Source organism: Balaenoptera acutorostrata, chromosome 8 (assembly GCF_949987535.1).
Source record: "Balaenoptera acutorostrata chromosome 8, mBalAcu1.1, whole genome shotgun sequence".
NCBI lineage: Eukaryota > Metazoa > Chordata > Mammalia > Artiodactyla > Balaenopteridae > Balaenoptera > Balaenoptera acutorostrata.
In genome coordinates this window covers 61,538,088-61,554,908 of record NC_080071.1, presented here as the reverse complement: position 1 = coordinate 61,554,908, position 16,821 = coordinate 61,538,088, and the positions used below count along the sequence as shown (strand labels likewise).

Below are 16,821 nucleotides of genomic sequence, written 5' to 3'. Positions count from 1 at the left end.
CTGAGAAGCGCCCGAGAGTTCAGGAATGACCGAGGCTCAGAAGCTTCCGTCCTACAAGGGGTGGCAGCCCAGGGCCCGGCAGGTGCAGTGGGGCTGGGAGGAGGCGGGGGACCCGGGCTCCGGGCTCGGGACTCAGCGGAGGAGCCGAGAATTCCCTCCACTTCCCCACGACTCGGAGGTCTCCCACTCAGTACCTTATACTGATGTTCTGACCGGTTTGGTGTTTGTCATTAAGTGAAGAGGAATTCGGGAAAGGAGGAACAGAGAGGGTCTCGGAGTTTCTTCAAGAAACTCCGCGGGGTTACGCGAGAGCCTGAACGGAGTGAACGCGGACGCCGAAGCCGAGGCGCCGAGGCCGAGGCGCCGAAGGCAGCGCGGCTTTTGCGCTCGCCAAGCCGCGGGGTTTAAATCTCCCGCCTCCCGCAGCCGGAGCCCGACACCTCCACGCTCCGGTGCGGAGGGGCACCGGCTGCGGGTGCGGCTCGGCAGCGGCGCAGGGCTCGCGAGCGGCGGCAGAGGGAACGGGCGCCGGGACCGACCTCCGAGCTGCCGAACGCGACCCGAGGCGGCGGAGGACCGGCGCGTCGCGGCTCCGGCGTCGAGGTGAGTGTCTGCGGCCTCCTCTGGCCCCCCACTCTCCGCGCGGAGGAAGGGCCGCACCCTCCCCGGCGGAGGCTGGGAGGCCAAACCTTTGGTTCCCATGGCGACGCCCCAAGGTGGAGGGGCGGCGGTAGGTCCCCGCCACGCGCGCAAGCGGTCTCTCGGGGCTTCGCTGGCCTTCTCGGTTCTCTTGGGGACCCCGGCCCCTGCGGCCTCCCCTCCCGGACGAGGTCCTGTCCGAGCTCCTCCGGGCTTACCCTGGGCAGATCGGGCCAAGAGTAGTTTTAGGCTTGGCAGCGTCCCGGCGGGCCTAAGGGAGCTTCCACCCACGCTCGCCCCGGGTAGCGAGCGAACGAGCGCAGGGGCCTGAGGCTTGTTTGGGTGATTTCTCTCGAAGGTGCGGATCGCTTCCATTAGAAGCAGATGCTTACGGCCTTTAGGTGCTTTCCTGCTGACCTCCTTTTTATGTTGTGCTTATTTTCATGTTATTATTTTGTAGTGGGAATGTCTTCTTTACAGACTAAATGGCTAGCAATGGGTAAAACAAAACACAAGTAAATGTGCGGTTTAAGACGAAGTGCAGAAGGCGCGAGCTCCCGAGGGGTTCCGCGCACAGATCTCGCTGCCTGAGGCCTTTATCCCAGCGCCACGCACCGGTCCGGCTCGTGGAAACTGGATCATCTGGTCAGATGCCCAAATGCTGTCAGCTGTCAGATACCTGATGCTCTGAGAAAGATGGAGAGTGGAAAAAAATCCATCCTGGCAACTAACCCGCGATGCTGTGGATTTGCCAGTAGAGGGTGTAGGATTAATTTTCATGTAATAGATGATCTTGATGCACAGAGCATGAAAGCAGTCATAAACTCTGGGTCACTGTGAGATAGCTTATCGGGAAGATAACGTTTATCCATCGTTTGGGTTTTTTTCTAAGTATTTATGTGTTGATTTATGTGGTTACGACTCAGGCAACGTACTGTAAGGTGATATTACTTTAATCATCTTCACATCAATATTTATGGAGTAGCCACAGGTGCCCATCCTTTAGTAGGAGTTAATTATACACTTATTGGCCAAATAAACATCCAATGGTATGTATATATTTTTATATGACCAACCTTTTTAGTCGTTTTATATTTATACTCAGTATTCTTTGAAATTTCTGTGTTTACTTAATAGTGCAAAATGATTGTACATCTTGACATTAAAACAGTTATGTGCAAGACATTGTTCTAATTACCAGTAATTAATGGTAGAGTTAGGTGGTTGTTCAGAGATCAGCCAGTCCAAAGTGCAAAAACTGCAAACATAAGACTGGTGGAAAAACTAGGAAGCCATATTTTTATTAGAGATATTTATTATAAAACAATAAAACAAAATTTATACCAATGACTGAACTAGGACAAAATATTAAATATCAGATATTAAACAGTATTGTTTTGTTCTACTGTGCTGTCAAACTTTATTTCATTGTGTGGTACATACTATATTAAAATTTTTTCCCTTTCCTTTATAGCTTACCTTTCTCAGTACTCACTGTGCCTCCTGTAAATTTTTATTCTTTAACAACAACAGATGGGGTGTGTGAAGGACTTTTCAGTATGTCTGTGACTGGAAAGATTTCCTCATGTGAACTGGCTTTTGTTATTTAATAACATCCTTATTCCCCTTTTCCCTTGTTTGTTTTTCATTCATCTGTTAGGTTTTTTTCCTTTTTTCTGAAGTCAGACTTTTCAAACTTCTGCTTGCATCCAATATTCACCTTCTATGTAATTATTATTATTATTATTATTATTATTATTATTATTTTCCTATTGTAGACTCATTTGCAAATAACACTTTAGGTTTTAAAAGAATTTTTTTGTGTGGATTTAGTTTAGATTAAAAAAAAAAACCAAAGCCCAAAAACTAAATTACCACAATAAGTACAGTTACAACAGCCAACATTAACAGCTGTTCACATTGTGTCGTATTTCTTTCAAATATTTTTTAAATAAAGAAATAAAACATTTCCAATAAAGCTAAAGTTGTTTTTGTATCATACCCATTCTCTTCCTGCCTGCTATATATTGCTCATTTATATTATTCTTTTTTTCTTAATCTTGCTAGAAGCATGTAAATTTTAATAATTTTTTCAAATGAACCAACTGATTTTCTCTATTTGCTTGTCTTCTATTTCACTGATTTCTACTCTTATTTTTATTATTTTGTTTCTTCTACTTTGGGTTTACTGTGCTCTTCTTTTTCTTCTTAAAGTGGAAGTATAAATAATTGATTTTGTACCTTTTTTACTTTCATATATTGATAGGTATTTAAAGCTATTAGTTTTCTTCTAAGCGTGCTTTAGCTGCATCCCACAAACTTGGGTGTTTTCATTATCATTTAGTTTAAAATATTTTAAAATTTCTCTGTCACCTGTTATTTATTTAGATGTGTTAACTTTACTTCCAAATACTTGGGAATTTTTTTTTTTAGATAGATCACTGCTATTGATTTCTAAATTAGTGTTGTTGGCGTCAGGACGTACTCTGTGCTATTTCAAAACCTTTAAACTTATTGAGTTTTTTTGTTTGTTTGTTTTCTGCCTATCCTAAGGTCTGTCTTGGTGAATGTTCCCATTACCCTTGGGGAAAAAATTTGTATTTGGCTGGTGGTGGTGGTGGAGTGGTCTATAAATGTCAGTTAAGTCAAGTTGGTTGAGAGTGTTGTTCAAATCTTTTAAATCTCCACATGTTTTATGTCTCCTTATTCAGTCAGTTACTCTGGGGGGAGTGTTAAGTCTCTAATTATGATTGTAGATTTGTCTGTTTCTCCCTTTAGTTCTGTCAATTTTTTTTCTCATATTCCGTGGCTCTGTTATTAATCACATACATATTTAAGATTGCTGTCTTTTTGATAAATTGACCCTTTTATTATTATGAAATGGTCATCTTACCTCTGAAAATACTTTTTACCTGGAAGCCTGTTTTGTCTGACATTGATATAAGCTTAATGTTTGTCTCATATCTTTTTTATCCTTTTCCTTTTAACTCATCTGTATTTACGTTTAATGTGTGTTTCTTATAAACTACATATAGTTGGGTTGTACTACTTGTTACCTAGTCTTACAGTCTGCCTTTTAACACTGTTTATATCATCCACTTATGTTTTTGTAATTGTTTTCTGTGTTTGGATTAAGCACAAAATATTGGTGTTCTTTTTCTGTTTTCCTACTTACTCTTTGGTCCTCTTTCCTGCCTTCTTTCTAGTAAATTGAGTTTTTAAAAATATATTCTACTTCTCCTCTCTTGACTTTTTAGTTTTGCCTCTTTGTGTTATTTTTTTTTATTGATTGTGCTAGAGATCACAATATGCATCCTGAATTTATAAAGCCTATTCTCAAATATATTCTAGTACTTCATGAACAATGTAAGAGTATTACAACTTAGACTTCCATTTATCATCCTTCTATCTTTTCTTCTGTTATATATTTTACTTCTACATATGCTTTATATTTTTTATTTTTAAATCATCTTTTAGTGAAATTTAAAGATGCACATGTATATTTTTGAAACTTTCTTTGTGTTTATCAGTATATATTTACCCTTTTTGATTTCTCTCTGCTTCCTGTAGAACTGAGTTTCTATATATTATCATTTTCCTTCACCCTAAAGAGTATTTAGGATTTTTAGTAGTGTAGGTCTGCGTGGGATAAGTCTTTCAGTTTTTATCTGTCTGAAATTTTATTTTCCTTTCTTTTTTGAAGGGTATTTTTATTGGGTATAGAATTCTTGGCCAACTTTTTTCAGTACTTAAAGATGTAGTTCACTTGTCTTTTGTCCTCTTTTTTTTTTTTTTTTTTTGTCAAGCAGTTTCCTTCTCTTCCTACTGTTCTGCCAAAGATGAAAGGAGTCATGAGTCCTAGGCAGGACTGTTCACTTTCTGGATTTTAGTTCATTAGCTTTTTTTTATTTTGCATTCTCAGCTCTCTGATTGGCTTTAAAAAATCACATAATTTTGTAGGTTATCTATCAATAGTTTATTCTCATTGTTAGGATGGGAGTTCTGTTAACTTTCTGTAGTGGAAATGGAATACCAGTACAATACTGATTTAATTAATATTACTTAAAAATCCCTTTATTACTCTTATTTTCCAGATTTTTTCTGGTTATTCTTATATTTTGTTTGCCCAGTGAACTTTAGACTTACTTTGTCATTTTAAAAATAATTGCAATTTTTTTTGAAACTTTTTTTAAAATTTATTTTATTTAATTTATTTTTGGCTGCATTGGGTCTTCATTGCTGTGCGCGGGCTTTCTCTAGTTCAGTGAGCGAGAGCTACTCTTCCTTGCGGTGCGCGGGCTTCTCATTGCTGTGGCTTCTCTTGTTGCGGAGCACAGGCTCTAGGCACGCGGGCATCAGTTGTTGTGGCTCACGAGCCCTAGAGCACAGGCTCAGTAGTTGTGGTGCACGGGCTTAGTTGCTCCACGGCAAGGGGGGTCTTCTGGGACCAGGGCTCGAACCCGTGTCCCCCGCATTGGCAGGCGGATTCTTAACCACTGTGCCCCCAGGGAAGCCCAATAATTGCAAATTTTAATAATGATTGAGATTACATTGCATGCATAGATTAATTTAGAAACAAATGACTTCTTTACTTTATTGAGTCTTCCTATCCAAAAACATGGTGTTTCTCTTCTTTTTAAAGTCAACTTTTTATTTTAGTAGTGCTTTTAGTTTTCTTCATATAAGTTATTTGGTATTGAAATTATTCCTAGGAATTTTAATAGGGACGAATTTTTTTCTTGCGTTATATTTTCTAACTATTTTTTGGAAATCAGTAGGAAAACTGCTCAGTTTTATATACTAATTTTATAACCAGCTACCTTCTTAAAAGATCTTATTGCTTCTAATAATTTCTCAATGCATTGCCTTAAGTGTTCCAGGTATACTGTCACATCATGTGTAAAATTATACTAATCCCCCATTTTTTTTTTAGTCTCATTCTATTGTTTAGCACTTCTAGAACAATGCTAAGTAATAGAAAAATGGTGGCCTTCCTTGGTATTGTTCCTCGCTTTAATGGGAATGCTCTTGGTGTTTTTTTTTTTGTTTTTTTTTTTTAGAGTTAAGCCTTTTTTTTTTATTTTATTTTATTTTATTTATTTATTTATGACTGTGTTGGGTCTCTTAGTTTTCGTGTGAGGGCTTTCTCTAGTTGCGGCAAGTGGGGGCCACTCTTCATCGCGGTGCGGGGGCCGCTCTTCATCGCGGTGCGCGGGCCTTTTCACTATCGCGGCCCCTCCCGTTGCGGGGCACAGGCTCCAGACGCGCAGGCTCAGCAGTTGTGGCTCACGGGCCCAGTTGCTCCGTGGCATGTGGGATCCTCCCAGACCAGGGCTCGAACCCGTGTCCCCTGCACTGGCAGGCAGACTCTCAGCCACTGCGCCACCAGGGAAGCCCCCTCTTGGTGTTTTATCATTAAGTACTATAGTGCATTTGAGTGTGAGTGTGTGTATGTGTGTATGCCCCCTATTAAAGTAGAAGCCCTATATTCCTGTTTTATGAAAAATTTCTTCTTAAAATATCAAGAAGGGATGTTAAATTTTATTAAATGCCTTTTTATCATGAAAGATGAAAAATTATCATACTTAAATTGCTTCTTACTAACATTTTAACAGTATGTTCTGGAATTTTTGTCACAGATTATTTTTATCAAATTTTTCTTATCTTTACATTATGTATTTAAACAGTCATAACAATTAATTTCTGTTTGTTTGTTATAATCACATTTAGATTTAACAGAATTAAATGCTCATTGCTATACCGTTTCACCATTTCTCCATTTTATAAATTCTTGATTTTTAAATATATTTTACTTGTATGGATTGTGGCTTCAAATAATTTTTGTTTTGTTGTTTTATTTTAAGAGGGGTTCATGAGTGCTATATTTCTGATTCTTGTATATCTAAAAAACCCTTGTCTAGATACTCAGCCTTACTCAAATACCATATTTTATTGATTCTAAGATGCACCTGTTCATATTTTCACATCTCTGAAATCATTTCTGTAATCTGAACTTTTTACCAATATGTATCTGACAATTGATGATATGAAAGCACAGTTTACTTTGTAGCCCTTTTTCTTATATAGAGGTACATAAAATAATGGTTCACTTTTCAAATGATGGTGTCTTCAATTGATGAAATATGATAATTACAAATTATTCCTTTACCTAAAAATAATTTTTTATCTCTAAGGCTGGAAAAGACCAGAAAATTGGTGAGTTGTAGTGAACAAGCACTTTCCTACATTACTGGTACTGGGCATAAAAACTGGTACAATCTCTATGGAGGACAGTTTAGCAAAATGAAAACAATTTAAAATGCATAAACCCTTTGATTCAGCCCTTATACTTCCAGGAATTTATTTTATAGGTATACTTGCATGTATTTTAAATAATATATATATTTACTAATTTTAGCATGGTTTGAAATAATAAAATTCTGGAAGCAATCTAAATATCCATCAATAATAGACCATCAAGTAGATTATTGTACATCCATACACATGGAATGTTATATATCCATTAAAATTGTATTTCAGCTACATAGAAAATTCCATGTTAGATTCTTTTTCCCTAAGTACTCTACAGTCTCACTTTTATCCATTCTCTAATGTGGCTGAGGAGATGCCTGAGGCCAGGATAAACTATTTAATTTGTAGGTGGCCCTCTTTTTTTCTGTCTAGATGCTAGTAGCATTCTTTCTTTACCCTTGAAATTCAGCAGCATTCCACAGCATGTCTTATTCTTGATCATTCTCTATTAATTTTTCTTGGAACACGGTGAACCCTTTCAATTTTCAGCTTTATATTCTTGAATATTTTGGCTGTTCCATATGTCTGTCTTTCTCTAAGAATATTTCTTACATTAAGTCTCAATTGTTTATCTTCCGAATCTATACATCATTTTGTTCTGTCTAACCACTTTGTTTGAATCTAACCACCTTTATCTTGTAATCTTCATTCTGAATGATTTTCCCAGGCTTGTCATCAATATTATTCACTTAGTTTTCTGAAGTATCTATTCTACTTGGAATTGTTTCTAATGCAGTTTCAAGTTCTGTGGTATTTTTTTCCTCTTCTTTTTCTTTATATCTTTTGCTTCCTTCAGCTCTTTTTAAAAAATCTCTTTTATGGAATATTATTCCATTTATCTGCAGGCAGAGCAGTTTTTCTTTAAACCTGTTTTATGAAGCAGTTTTTCAAATTTATATATATTTTTCTCTTCTCACGTTATGGTCCCTCCTTTTCTTATAATGCTACTTTTTCATGTTATTTATTTTTCATGTTATTTATTGTTGAAAGGGGCAGTTCTATTTTGGCCTACTTTTTGCCCAAGAGTAGTATAAGTAGTTTTATATAACCCTGAGGCTGAATAGGTGACTGGGTACATTATCGTGATCTCTTCTTTAACTGGCTTCTTGGTGACAGTTTTCATATGCTCTCTTGAAGCAGTTTCCCACAGGATATGTTAATCACTGGTTCCAGAGGCACGTCAATGCTGATATAGCTCTGATTTTTCTAGGGTACTTTTGTCTGCTATACAAGGTTGACTGCCAGCTTGTTGTTTCTGTTTCTCTACAGCCATGCCTTGCCTCTTGTCAGGGAAAATAAAAATATCCTGGCCATTGTAGGTTTTACGGAGACCAACACATAATACCGCTCACCCTTTTGTTCCCTCTTGAGATAGAAACCAATTCAGATGTAGTCAAAGACCTAGGCAGATGGAGGTAAAATATCAGCTTTATTATTGAGAGAACCATTAGAGGATGTGTATCATGTCAGTGGTCTTTTAATATTTCTGTCCCCTAGTCCAGACCTGGAAGAGCCCACTCAAGGGAAAGTTTGGGTCTTCATAATAGACACACTTACCTAAGACTTTTGCCTCTCACTGATTAGGTCACAAGTGATGAGTAAAAGGTTCAAAAAGGACTGAATTCACTAATTTTATGATTTGATAAATTAGCTCTACCCAGTCAAGAAATGTGGACCAATGGTTAATTCACCCGTCAGGCTTCTCGCTGTAGGGGAGAAAGGGCAAGAGGCTGGGAATATTTATAGAAAATTTCTCCTCATAGAAACCAGAAGAGCTTAAAACGAAGCATTCCCCACCTTAAACATAATGATTTATTCTTCAGTAGTCTTCTTTGCTAGCCTGTGATAATATAGGGAGATAGGCACCAAGTAAACTGTCTACCTCTTCCTTAAATCTGGCTGCTATGCCTTTAAGAATTCATGTTTTCAAGTTAGTGATTAATTATTGGAATTGCTCTTCAGGACCTAATCTATTTGCCAAAACCGAATCTGCTTCAGACTAGAGGAGATGCATGTCAAATTTGGTCATCCTCTTTGAATCTGATGCAAACTTCATTGTATCTGACATTTACTTATTGGCATCAGTGCTATGAGATGTGGCAATTTTTTCCCCATGGGGAACCTGATTTAATGAATAGAGGTTTTTATTTATTTATTTATTTATTTATTATTGAGATATAGTTGATGTAGAATATTATGTAAGTTAGAGGTGTACAACAATTTTTAAAGGTTATACTCCACTTACAGTTATTATAAAACATTGGCTGTATTTCCTGTGTTGTACAATATATCCTTGTAGCTTATTTATTTTATAAATAAATATTATTTTATTTTATAAATAAATACCTCTTAATCTCCTACCCCTATTTTTCCCCTTTCCCCTTCCCTCTCTCCACTGGTAACCACTAGTTTGTTCTCTATATCTGAGTCTGTTTCCTTTTTGTTATATTCACTAGTTTCTTTTATTTTAGATTCTACTTATAAGTGATATCATATAGTATTTGTCTTTCTCTGTCTGACTTATTTCACTTAGCATAATAACCTCCAAGTCCATCCATGTTGTTGCAAATGACAAATTTCATTCTTTCTTATGGCTGAGTAGTATGTATGTACACCACATTTTCTTTATCCATTCATCTGTTGATAGACACTTAGGTTGCTTCCATATCTTGGCAATTGTAAACAATGATGCTATGAATGTTGGGGGGTACATGTCTCTTTTCAGATTAGTGTTTTTCTTTTTTTCTGATATATACCCAGGAGTGAAATTGCTGGTTCATATAGTAGTTCTATTTTTAGTTTTTTAAGAAACGTCCAAACTGTTTCTTAAAACAGAGGGAGAGAGACAGAGGGAGATTAGATACATACACAGAGGAGAAGGTGATGTGAAGACAGAGACAGAGATTGGAGTTATGTTGCTATTAGGCAAGGACTGCCAGCAGCCATTAGAAGGTACAAGAGGGAAGAACGTATTCTTCCCTAGAGTCTCTCAGAAAGTACAGCCCTGCTAATACCTTGATTTCAGGCTTCTGGCCTCCAGAACTGTGAGATAATAAATTTCTATCGTTTTAAGCCACCAAGTTTGTGGTAATTTGTTACAGCAGCCATAGGAAATTAGTATATTGATCATACCACTACATTCTTTTATATTTTCTTATCACTTTGTGGACTTCTTTTCATTTGTTCCACTGCTCTATGGTTCTGGTGCCAGTACCATTCTGTTTTAATTAGTAAGATTCACATTCAGGCTTATTTTTTCAAGATAATTGTCATTTTGTTAAAGTTGTACATGTCCATGACCTTTAAAAGTCAAATATTAAAGGATTATAATGTTTAAAAGCAGTTCTTCCAATCCTGCTCCAGTTCCAATCTCCAGTGTCATGTACCTTCAACCCTTTTTTTTCTCTGGTATTTTCTAAATCACATGTTTATATGCTACGTTTTGATTTATTAATTTAAAGCATTATCTACTAGGACTTAGGTCTCCTTCACCACCACAATCTAACCCTATATTACAGTTTTTATTAAATCAAGTAAGTGTTTATGTTACTGTGAACTAACAAGTATTTTTAAAACTTAGTCAAAAAAATATTACTGAGACTGATGTCAAAGAGCATACTGCCTATATTTTCTTCTGAAGTTTTATGGTTTCAGGTCTTATATTTAACTCTTTAAATTTATTTTTGTGTATCATTGAGAAAGTAGTCCAGTTTGATTCTTTTGCACATAACTCTCCAGTTTTCCTAGCACTATTTATTGATGAGGCTCTCTTTTCACCAATGTATATTCTTGCCTCCTTTGTCAGATTAATTGCCCATGTAAGTGTGGGTTCATTTCTGGGCTCTGTGTTCTGTTCCGTTGATCTGTGTGTCTGTTTTAGTGCCAGTACGATACTGCTTTGATGACTGTAGCTTTGTAGTATAGTTTGAAATTAAGGCTCATGATACCTCCAACTTTGTTCTTCTTTCTCAAGATTGCTTTGGCTATTCAGGGTCTTTTGCATTTACACACAAATTTTAGAATTATTCTAGTTCTGTGAAAAATGCCATTGGTATTTTGTTAAGATTGCATTGAATCTGTAGATTTCCTTGAGTAGTATGGTCTTTTTAATGATATTAATTCTTCTAATCCATGAGCATGGTTTATCTTTCCATCTGTTTGGGAAGTCTTTGGTTATTTTCATCATCATCTTACAGTTTTCTGAGTACCAGATTTTTACCTCCTTAGTCAGATTCATTTCTATGTATTTTATTCTTTTTGATGTGATTGTAAATGGGATCATTTTCTTTCTTTTTTTTTTGGCTGCATTGGGTCTTAGTTGCAGCAGACAGGATCTTCATTGAAGTGTGTGGGATCTTTTGTTGCAGTGCACAGGCTTCTCTCTAGTTGTGGCATGCGGGTTTTTTTCTCTCACTAATTGTGGTACACAGGCTCCAGGGCGCATGGGCTCTGTAGTTGTGGCGCGTGGGCTCCAGAGTGCATGGGCTCTGTAGTTTGAGGCACACAGGCTCTCTCATTGAGGCGTGCTAGCTCAGTACTTTTGGTGCGTGGGCTTAGTTGCCCCACGGCATGTGGGATCTTAGTTCCCCGACCAGGGATCGAACCCACATCCCCTGCATTGGAAGGTGGATTCTTTACCACTGGACCACCAGGGAAGTCCCTAAATGGGATCATTTTCTTAATTTCTCTTTCAGATAGTTCTTTGTTAGTGTATAGAAATGCAACAGATTTCTGCATATTAATTTTGTATCCTGCAACTTTACCAAATTCATTAATGAGTTCTAATAGTTTTGTCATGGTATATTTAGGATTTTCTATATATCGTATCATGTTACCTGTAAACCGTGACAGCTTTTCTTCTTCTTTCCCAGGAGTGATTTGGATTCCTTTTATTTATCTTTCTTCTCTGATTACTGTGGCCAGGACTTCCAATACTATGTTGGATAAAAGTGACAAGAGTGGGCATCCTTGTCCTGTTCCTGATCTTAGAGAAAATGCTTTCAGCTTTATAGGCACATGAAAAGATGTTCAACATCACTAATCATAGGGGAAATGCAAATCAAAGCCACAATGAGATATCACCTCAAAATAACAAGTGTTGGTGAGGATGTGGAGAAAAGGGAACCCTTGTACACTGTTGGTGGGAATGTAAATTGGTGCAGCCACTATGGAAAACAGTATTAGGGACTTAGGTAATTCCTCAAAAAAAATTAAAAATAGAATTACCATATGATCCAGCAGTTCCATTCCTGGGTATTTATCTGAAGAAAACGAAAACACTAATTCAAAAATATATATGCACCCCTATGTTCATTGCAGCATTATTTACAATAGCCATGATCAGGAAGCAGCCTTAGTGCCCTTCAGCAGATGAATGGATAAACAAGATGGTATACACACACACACACACACACACACACACACACACACACACACACACTGGAATATTACTCAGCCATAAAAAAGAATGAAATCTTGCCATTTGCAAACATAACAAAACAGAAACAGAGTCATAGATACAGATAAGAAGTAGGTGATTGCAAGAGGGGAGGGGTTTGGCCGGAGGAGAGATGAAGGAGGTGAGGGAGATTAAGAGGTACAAATTTCCAGTTGCAAAATAAATGTCACAGGTATGAAATGTACAGTGTGGGGAATATAGTCAATAATTATGTAATGTCTTTGTATGGTGACAGACGGTAACTAGATTTATCATGGTAATCATTTTGAAATGTATAGAAATATCAAATCACAATGTGTGTAACATAGTGTTGTAGGTCAATTATACTTCAAAAGGAAACAAACTCATAGAAAAAGAGATCAGGTTTGTGGTTGCCAGAGGTGGAGAGTGGGGAGAGAGAAGTTGAATGAAGGCAGTCAAAAGGTACAAACTTCCAGTTATAAGATTAATAAGTACTAGTAATGTAGTGTACAACATGATAAATAAAATGAACACTGCTGTATGCTGTCTATGAAAGTTGTTAAAAGAGTAAATCCTAAAGAGTTCTCATCACCAGGAAAAAAGTCTTTTTCTGTTTCTTTAATTTGTCTCTATATGAGATGATGGATGTTCGCTAAACTTGTGGTAGTTATTTCACGTATATGTAAGTAAAATCATGCTGTACACCTTAAACTTATTCAGTGCTGTGTGTCACATATATATGTCACATATATATTTATATATATATAAAACTGGAAGAAAAAAACCAACTTAGTTGGTTTAGTGCCCTATAACCATTCCTCCTGTTTTGAATATCATTTCCCTTCATTTTTATTAGAATTAATACTGGCTTTTTTTTTAACCTAATTTTCTGAATAACCATTGATTTTTTTCCCCAATTGCTCTAACATTTCTGCTATATGGCTATGAGTAATATGCTCAAACATATCAGTTATGTTTCCTAGTGATCTGCTTTCTAGAGTCATTAATCTTCCTGCTTGAATTTGAGCTGCTTGTTCTGTGTAGCTGTCATCTTATGCCTTCCCTTCATTGCTTTTCCAGATTTTATTTAGTTCTTCTCATCATGCATTGCTGCTTTTGAGAAATCTGCTCTTATTCTGACTCCCAGTGCTTTGTATGTGATCTAATTTTTATCTCTTAGAACTTCCAGGATCTTTTTATCCCTGCTTTTCTGAAAGTTTACAATGATGCGCTTTGGAGCAAATCTCTTTTTGTATGGAGATTTGTGTCCTTCAGTTACAGGAAATTTTCTTCAATTATTTCTTCCCTTAGTCAATCTTTACAATACTCTTTAGACAAATATTAGACTTAAGGACTGTCTTTAATTTTCTTAACTTTTTTTTTCTAATGTATTTATTTATTTTTGGCTGCGTTGGGTCTTCGTTGCTGCGCAGGGGCTTTCTCTAGTTGTGGCGAGCAGGGGCTACTCTTCGTCGTGGTGCGCGGGCTTCTCATTTCAGTGGCTTTTCTTGTTGCGGAGCACAGGCTCTAGGCACGCGGGCTTCAGTAGTTGTGGTGCGTGGGCTTCAGTGGTTGTGGCTCGCGGGCTTTAGAGCACAGGCTCAGTGGTTGTGGCGCACAGGCTTAGTTGCTCTGCGGCATGTGGGATCTTCCTGGACCAGGGATCAAACCCATGTCCCCTGCATTGGCAGACAGATTCTTAACCACTGCCCCACCAGGGAAGTCCCTAATTTTCTTAACTTTTTTATTGTTCTACTTTCTGAGATCTTTCTTAGATTTTCCAACCCTTTTATTAATGTTTTAAAATTTTAAACTATTCTATTTTTTCCCCAATAATTCTTTTTTATTCCTTTATTATTCCTTTCTAAGTGATAGTCTGTTCATGGAAGCAGTAGCTTTACTTATTTCTCTGATAAGATAATATTTTATAAGACAATATTTGAGGGATAGAGAGTTATTTTTTGTTTTGTCCCCCCCCCCCCCCCCGCCCCTGCACCAAGCCCCGCATTGTCTTTGTTTCCTTTCAGATAGTCTCTTTTTTTGTTGTTGTTGGTTTAGGTCAGAGGTCTTTCTTGACAGAGAGTTTCCTCAGATATCTGGCTATCTTTGGCTCTCTATATTTAAGATTATAACAAAGCTAATTGGAAGCTTAGTATGTGGGAGTGAGCTTGTCAGCTGGTGAGTTTCTCCCTAGGGTGAAAAGGCAAAGATCTATCCTTTTAGAATGTCCAAATGAAGTACTCCTTTTCTCTGGAGCTTTTAATTTTTTTCAGAGAAAAGAATGTTCCAGTCTTCTCTGAGGAGTGGAGAGGTGTGGGTGTGTGTGCTTTGCTACTGGTGAGCAAGGAAGGGGAAAAGAGCTTGAAATTCAGTGATTCAGCATGTAAACTTTCACTTAATCATTTTGTTTTCAGGCCAAGCCCTCTTCTGTTAGCTTGCCAAAGACCAGAGCTTTCCATGTTTAATTTCTTCAACTTCCATTGAGTGACATAGATTAAGCAGGCGGGGAGGTGCCTCAGGGTCCAGCCTGCTGTATACAGGCTTCAGTGAATCCTCCTTCCACTTCTAAATGGTGAGTCTTTCAGATACTCTGCAGGGTAATTGACTCATTCCTCATTAGCATTCCTCTGTTAGTTGCTTAGGATACTACTTTCTCTGCCTTCTTCCAAAAATTTATTGAAATCTCTCGTATGCTCTAGTCACTATGCTTATTTTCTCTATGCTTATGAGTTAATAACTTTTTTGTTTTACGCCTTTACTGTTATTTTAGTGGGTTTGGGAAGGGAACACAGATAAGTGCATGCATGTAGTCAGTCTGCATTTTTGACAGGGCACCCTTGTAATACATTTTAATACCTGAAAGGGCAAGTTCTTTCAAGTTTTTCTCAGTGTTGAGTTTTAAAATTATGTCAGTCAAATTAAAAAAGTTTAGGGTTTTAAAATTTTACATCCTATGCATTCTTGTTTATTGAGAGGCTGTATGTAATATACTTATATACAACTTTATATTTTTAAAAGAAATTTTGTATGTGTTATCCCATTTGAGCTTCATATTATGAGAGGCTCTGCACTTGGGAACATTGAGCATAGCAGAGGATTGGGAGAGGTGTTGGCCTGAAATTTGCAATAAAGTTGGAAATATAATGCTCAAGTTTTATAAGCAGTTAGCTTTAATATCATTAAAAAATTTTTTTTATTTTTTTAAATTAATTAATTTATTTTTGGCTGCATTGGGTCTTCATTGCTGTGCGCAGGCTTTCTCTAGTTGCAGCGAGTGGGGGCTACTCTTCGTTGAGGTGCGAGGGGTCTCGTTCTCTTGTTGTGGAGCACGGGCTCTTGGTGCACGGGCTTCAGTAGTTGCAGCATGCGGGCTCAGTAGTTGTGGCGCACGGGCTTAGTTGCACTGAGGCATGTGGGATCTTCCCGGACCAGGGCTCGAACCCGTGTCCCCTGCATTGGCAGGCGGATTCTTAACCACTGCGCCACCAAGGAAGTCCTAATATCGTTTTAACAGAAGAACTTAGTGTGATACTTTAAACTATCAAAAACTTTTGAAATATAGTTTTTCAGCCATTCTTTCAAAAAGATAAAATATTTTCTTCTCTAGTTGACTTCCTCTTCTCTAATATATTGTTTATATTTTGAATGGTGTTATTGATTTTCATCAACATTTTTCAAGTCTTATTTTCTTTTTTTTTTTAACATCTTTATTGGAGTATAATTGCTTTACAATGGTGTGTTAGTTTCTGCTTGATTTATTTATTTAAGTATAGTCCCTTTACAATATTGTGTTAACTTCAGATTAGTTTCAGCATAGTGATTCGGTATTTTTGTAGCTTATATTCCATTATAGGTTATTACAAGATTAATAGGTTTAATTCCTTGTGCTATACAGTAAATCCTTGTTGCTTATCTATTTTCTATATAGTAGTTTGTATCCATGAATCCCATACCCCTAATTTGTCCCTCTCCCCCTTCCCTCTCCCCTTTGGTAACGAGAAGTTTGTTTTCTATGTTTGTAAGTCTATTTCTGTTTTTTTTTTTTTTTTTTTTTTAAATGTAAAGTCTGCAGGGCGTATATAGGTGTTCAACTTTTTTCCAGATTTTATGTTTTTGGTGTTTTGTAAAAAATTTTTATTTATTATTTATTTATTATGTTTATTTTTGGCTGTGTTGGGTCTTCGTTTTTGTGTGAGGGCTTTCTCCAGTTGCGGCGAGTGGGGGCCACTCTTCATCGCGGTGCGCGGGCCTGTCACTATCGCGGCCTCTCTTGTTGCGGAGCAGAGGCTCCAGACGCTCAGGCTCAGCAGTTGTGGCTCACGGGCCCAGTTGCTCCGCGGCACGCGGGATCTTCCCAGACCAGGGCTCGAACCCGTGTCCCCTGCATTGGCAGGCAGATTCTCAACCACTGCGCCACCAGGGAAGCCCTCTATTTCTGTTTTGTATATACT

The 16,821-nt window shown here is 37.6% G+C and overlaps 1 protein-coding gene across 1 annotated transcript in view; it reads left to right on the top strand.

Moving 5' to 3' along the window:
* The first annotated feature begins 437 nt into the window (after positions 1-437).
* ICA1L (islet cell autoantigen 1 like) overlaps positions 438-16,821 on the top strand; it is a 72,577-nt gene continuing 56,193 nt past the window's right edge. Inside the window, exon 1 of the mRNA XM_007190548.2 lies at positions 438-603. The gene's annotated coding sequence lies outside the window, so the exon portion shown is untranslated. The remainder of the gene's footprint in view (positions 604-16,821) is intronic.